At 39.1% G+C, this 6,484-nt stretch overlaps 1 protein-coding gene across 2 annotated transcripts in view; it reads left to right on the top strand.

Annotated features, from left to right (window-relative positions):
* Positions 1-6,484, top strand: part of LOC105508009 (HAUS augmin-like complex subunit 3) — a 170,828-nt gene that overhangs the window by 39,179 nt on the left and 125,165 nt on the right. The window lies entirely within an intron of this gene.

A 6,484-nucleotide genomic window follows, 5' to 3' on the forward strand; every position in this document is an offset into this window, starting at 1 on the left:
CACTCTGTGGGTTGTCTGTTTCCTCTGCTGACTATTCCTTTTGCTATGCAAAAGCTTTTTAGTTTAATTCTTGCTAATTTGTTTGAGTTCATTGTAGATTAAGGATATTAGTCCTTTGTCAGATGTATGGATTGTGAAAATTTTCTCCCACTCTGTGGGTTGTCTGTTTACTCTGCTGACTATTCCTTTTGCTATGCAAAAGCTTTTTAGTTTAATTAAGTCTCAGTTATTTATCTTTGTTTTTATTACATTTCCTTTTGGGTTCTTGGTCATGAAATCCTTGCCTAAGCCACTGTCTAGGAGGGTTTTTCCAATATTATCTTCTAGAATTTTTATAGTTTCAGGTATTAGATTTAAGTCTTTGATCCATCTTGAGCTGACTTTGTATAATGTGAGAGACGAGGATCCATTTTCATTTTACATGGGGCTTGCCAATGATCTCAGCACCATTTGTTGAATAGGGTGTCCTTTCCCCACTTTATGTTTTTGTTTGCTTTGTCGAAGATCAGTTGGCTGTAAGTATTTAGGTTTATTGCTGGGCGCAGTGGCTCACACCTGTAATCCCAGAACTTTGGGAGGCTGAGGCGGGCGGATCACGAGGTCAGGAGATCGAGACCATTCTGGCTAACACGGTGAAACCCCGTCTCTACTAAATGGTGAAACCCCGTCTCTACTAAAAATACAAAAATTAGCCGGGCATGGTGGCGGGTGCCTGTAGTCCCAGCTACTCGGGAGACTGAGGCAGGAGAATGGCGTGAACCTGGGAGGCAGAGCTTGCAGTGAGCCGAGATCACACCACTGGACTCCAACCTGGGCAGCAGAGCGAGACTCTGTCTCAAAAAAAAAAAAGCAAAAAGTATTATGGTTTATTTCTGGGTTTTCTATTTGCTTCAATTGGTCTGTGTGCCTATTTTTATGCCAGTACCATGCTGTTTTGGTAACGATGGCCTTATAGTGTAGTTTGAAATCAGGTACTGTGATGCCTCCAGATTTGTTCTTTTTGCTTCGTCTTGCTTATTTTTTATTTTTGTTTTTATTTTTTTTGAGACAGAGTCTTGCTCTGTCACCCAGGCTGGAGTGCAGTGGTGTGATCTCAGCTCACTGCAACCTCCAACTCCTGGGTTCAAGTGATTCTTCTGCCTCAGCCTCGCAAGTAGCTGGGACTACAGGTGCGTGCCACTACGCCTGGCTAATTTTTGTATTTTTAGTAGAATGAGGTTTCACTATATTGGCCAGGTTGGTCTTGAACTCCTGACCTTGTGTTCTTCCCACCTTGGCCTCCCAAAGTGCTGGGATTACAGGTATGAGCCACCATGCCTGGCCTAGGATTGTTTTTTATAGTTCTGTGAAGAATGATGGTGGTATTTTGATGGGAATTGCATTGGATTTGTAGATTGTTTTTGGCAGTATAGTCATTTTCACAATATTGATTCTACCCATCCATGAGCATGGGATGTGCTTCCATTTGTTTGTGTCATCTGTTATTTCTTTCAGCAGTGTTTTGTAGTTTTCCATGCAAAGGTCTTTCACCTCCTTGGTTAGGTATATTCCTAAGTGTTTTATTTTTTTGCAGCTATTGTAAAAAGGGTTGAGTTCTTGATTTGATTCTCAGCTTAGTCACTGTTAGTGTGTAGAAGAGCTACTGATTTGTGTACTTTAATTTTGTATCCAGAAACTTGACTGAGTTCTTTCATCAGTTATAGGAGCTTTCTGGAGGAATCTTTAAGGTTTTCTAGGTAAACAATCATGTAGTCAGCAAATAGTGACAGTTTGACTTCCTCTTTATCAATTCGGATGCTTTTTATTTCTTTTTTTTTGTCTGATTGCTCTGGCTAGGACTTCCAGTACTATATTGAAGGGAAGTGGTGAGAGTGGGCATCCTTGTCTTGTTCCAGTTCTCAGGGGGAATGCTTTCAACTTTTCTCCATTAAGTATTATGTTGCCTGTGGGTTTATAATAGATGGCTTTTATTACATTGAGGTATGTCCCTTGTGTGCCAATTTTGCTGAGAGTTTTAATAATAAAGCAATGCTGGATTTTGCTGAATGCTTTTTCTGCATCTATTGAGATGATCATGTGATTTTTGTTTTTAATTCTGTTTATGTGACGTATCACATTTATTGACTTGTGTATGTTAGACCATCCCTGCATCCCTGGTATGAAACCCGCTTGATCATGGTGGATTATCTTTTTGATATATTGTTGGATTTGGTTAGCTAGTATTTTGTTAAGGACTTTTGCATCTATGTTCATCAGGAATATTGGTCTGTAGTTTTCTCTTTTGGTGGTATCCTTTCCTGGTATTGGTATTAGGGTGATACTGACTTCATAGAATGATTTAGTGAGGATTCCCTCTTTTTCTATCTTGTGGAATAGTGTCAATAGGATCAGTACTGATTCTTCTTTGAATGTCTGGTAGAATTCTGCTGTGAAACTGTCTGGTCCTGGACTTTTTTTGTTGGTAATTGTTCTGTTACCGTTTCAATCTCACTGCTTGTTATAGGTTTGTTCAGGACATCTAATTCTTCCTGATTTAAACTAGAAGGGTTGTATCTTTCCAGGAATTTATCCATATCCTCTAGGTTTTCGAGTTTATGTGTGTAAAGTTGTTCATAGTAGCCTTGAGTGATCTTTTGCATTTTTGTGGTGTCAGTTGTTGTATCTCCCATTTTGTTTCTAATTGAGCTTATTTGGATTTTCTATCTTCTTTTATTGGTTAATCTTGGTAATGGTCTATCAATTTTATTTATCTTTTCAAAGAACCAGCTTTTTGTTTCATTTATCTTTTTTTTTTTTTTCTTGAGACAGAGTTTTGCTCTTGTTGTGCAGGCTGGAGTGCAATGGCGCGATCTCAGCTCGCTGCAACCTCTGCCTCTCGGGTTCAAGTGATTCTCCTGCCTCAGCCACCCAAGTAGCTGGGATTACAGGCATGTACCACCACACCTGGCTAATTTTTTGTATTTAGTAGAGACGGGGTTTCACCATGTTGGTCAGACTGGTCTCTAACTCCTGACCTCAGGTGATCCACCTTCCTCTGCCACCCAAAGTGCTGGGATTACAGGCATGAGCCACAGTGCCTGGCATTTGTTTCATTTATCTTTTGTATTTTGTTTGTTTGTTTCAATATTATTGAATTCTCCTCTAATTGTGGTCATTTCCTTTCTTCTGCTGGGTTTGGGTTTGGTTTGTTCTGGAGTTCCTTGAGGTATGACCTTAGATTATCTGTGCTCTTTCAGACTTTCTTTTGTTTGTTTGTTTTTTAAACGGAGTCTTACTATGTTGCCAGGCTGGAGTGCAGTGGCAGATCTTGGCTCACTGCAACCTCTGCTTCCCAGGTTCAAGTGATTCTCCTGCCTCAGCCTCCTGAGTAGCTGAGATTACAGGCACGTGCCACCACGCCCAGCTAATTTTTGTATTTTTAGTAGAGACGGGATTTCACCATGTTGGCCAGGATGGTCTGGATCTCCTGACCTCATAATCTGCCCTCCTCGGCCTCTCAAAGTGCTGGGATTACAGGCGTGAGCCACTACACCCAACCCAGTTTGAAGAATTGTTTAATTTCCATCTTGATTTCATTTTTGAGCCAATGATCATTCAGGAGCAGGTTATTTAATTTCCATGTATTTATATGGTTTTGAAGGTTCCTTTTGGAGTTGATTTACAGTTTTATTCCACTGTGGCCTGAGAGAGTGCTTGATATAAGTTCAGTTTTCTTAAATTTACTGAGGCTCATTTCATGGCCTATCTTATGGTCTATCTTGGAGAAAGTTCCATGCACTGATGAATGGAATGTATATTCTGTGGTTGTTGAGTAGAATGCTCTGTAAGTATCTGTTAGGTCTATTTGTTCCAGGGTACAGTTTAAATCCATTGTTTCTTTGTTGACTTTCTGTCTTGATAACCTGTCTGGTGCTGTCGGTGGAGTCTTGAAGTCCCCCACTATTACTGTGTTAGCTACTCTTGCTTGCTTTTGGTCTCCCTTTGTATGGAATGTCTTTTTCCACCCTTTTACCTTAAGTTTATGTGAGTCCTTATGTGTTAGGTGAGTCTCTTATAGGCAGCAGATAGTTGGTTGGTGAATTCTTATCCATTCTGCAATTCTCTATCTTTTAAGTGGAGCATTTAGGCCATTTACATTCAACCTTAGTATTGAGTTGTGAGATACCATTCCATTCATTGTACTATTTGTTGCCTGCATACCTTGTTTTTTTCTTTTCTTTTTTTTATTTTTGCTTTATAGGGCCTGTGAGATGTATGCTTTAAAGAGATTGTGTTTTGATGTGTTTCCAGGATTTGTTTCAAGATTTAGAACTCCTTTTAACAGTGGTAGTACTGGCTTCCTAGTGGTGAATTCTCTTAGCATTTGTTTGTGTGAAAAGGACTGAATCCTTCCTTCACTTATGAAACTTGGTTTCGCTGGAAACAATTGTTTTGTTTAAGGAGGCTGAAGATAGGGCTCAGTCCCTTCTAGCTGGGAGAGTTTCTGCTGAGAAATCTTCTATTAGTCTGATAGGTTTTCCTTTATAGGTTACCTGGTGCTTTTGCCTCATAGCTCTTAAGATTCTTTCCTTTGTCTTAACTTTAGATAACCTGATGACAATGTGCCTAGGCAATGATCTTTTTGCAGTGAATTTCCCAGGTGTTCTTTGAGCTTCTTGTATTTGGATGTCTAGGTCTCTAGTAAGTCCAGGGAAGTTTTCCTTGATTATTCCCCCAAATATGTTTTCCAAACTTTTAGATTTCTCTTCTTCCTCAGTAATGCCAATTATTCTTAGGTTTGGTCGTTTAACATAATCTGAGACTTCTTGGAGGCTTTATGTTTTCTTATTCTTTTTTCTTTATCTTTGTTGGATTGGGTTAATTCGAAAACCTTGTCTTTGAGCTCTGAAGTTCTTTCTTCTTCTGCTTGTTTAATTCTAATGCTGAGATTTTCCAGAGCATTTTGCATTTCTATAAGTGTATCCATTGTTTCCTGAAGTTTTGATTTTTTTAAATATATGCTATCTATATCTATTTCATTGAAAATTTCCCTCTCTGCTTTCCTGATTTATTCCTGTAGTCATTCTAGAGCAAAAGTTCACAATGCAAGCCTCCACACTCTGCTCCGTCCGTCCCAGTGGGAGCTGCAGTCTACTCCTGCTTCCCATCTGCCATGATCTCCTAATTCTCTCTGATTGTTGGAGCTTTGTAGTAAGTTTTGAAATCAAGAAGAGTGAGTCCTCCAACTTTGTGTTTTTCAAAATTCTTTTGGGTATTGTGCTTCCTTTGCATGTCAGTTTTAGGATCAGTTTGTCAATTTATGCAAAAATCCAACTGGAATTTTGATACAAATTGTGTTAAATCTATAGATTAATTTTGTGAGTCTTGCCATCTTACTATAATAGTGTTGAGTTTTCTGATCCATAAACATGGGGTATTCTGATCCATAAACATGGGGTATCTCCATTTATTTAAAACTTTAATTTCCTTTAGGAATGTTTTATAGTTTTCAGTGTAGTATGCAAGTCTTGCTTTACCTTTAATTTTTTTAAAGGCATTTTGATGACTAAAGAATGTAAGTTGATAGTTTATTTTCTTCCAGTAGTTTCATAATATTACTCTACTGTTGGTTGGGCACGGTGGCTCACACCTGTAATCCTAGCACTTTGAGAGGGCAAGGTCAGTGGATTGCCTGAGCTCAGGAGTTCAAGACCAGCCTGGGCAACACAGCAAAACCCTGTCTCTACTAAAATACAAAAAAAATTGGCTGGGCGTGGTGGTGTGCGCCTGTAGTCCTTGCTACTCTGGAGGCTGAGGCAGGAGAATTGTTTGAACCTGGGAGGCGGAGGTTGCGGTGAGCTGAGATTGTACCACTGCACTCTAGCCTGGGCGACAGAGCAAGACTCCGTCTCAAAAAAAAAAAAAAAAAAAGTATGTATATATATCTACTGTCTTCTGAGTTGCTTTATTTCCCACGAGAAATCTGCTGTCATCCTTATCTTTGTTTCTATCTATGTAATGTGTTCTCTCGCCACCCCCCACCCTTTATCACTGGTTTTAAGCAAATGATCTGTAGTTTTCTTCACGTTCCTTGTACTTGAGTTTTATTGCTCTTCTTGGTTCTAATGATTAACTTGGGGATAAAGGACAAACTTATTATTATGTTGAGTTTTTAAATCCTTGAGTATTATATGTCTTTGTTATTTAGGTCTTCTCTGATTTCTTTCATTAGCATTTTGTAGTTTTCAACATACATATCCTGTATGTATTTTGTTAGTTTATACTTAAGTATTTCATTTTTTAGAGTTCTATAAATGGTGGTTTAAAAAATTTTTATTTTCATATGTTTATTGCTAGAATATAAAAATATATTACATTGGCCGGGCGCGGTGGCTCAAGCCTGTAATCCCAGCACTTTGGGAGGCCGAGACGGGCGGATCACAGGGTCAGGAGATCGAGACCATCCTGGCTAACACGGTGAAACCCCGTCTCTACTAAAAAATAC

Source organism: Colobus angolensis, unplaced genomic scaffold (assembly GCF_000951035.1).
Source record: "Colobus angolensis palliatus isolate OR3802 unplaced genomic scaffold, Cang.pa_1.0 Scaffold157, whole genome shotgun sequence".
Lineage (NCBI taxonomy): Eukaryota > Metazoa > Chordata > Mammalia > Primates > Cercopithecidae > Colobus > Colobus angolensis.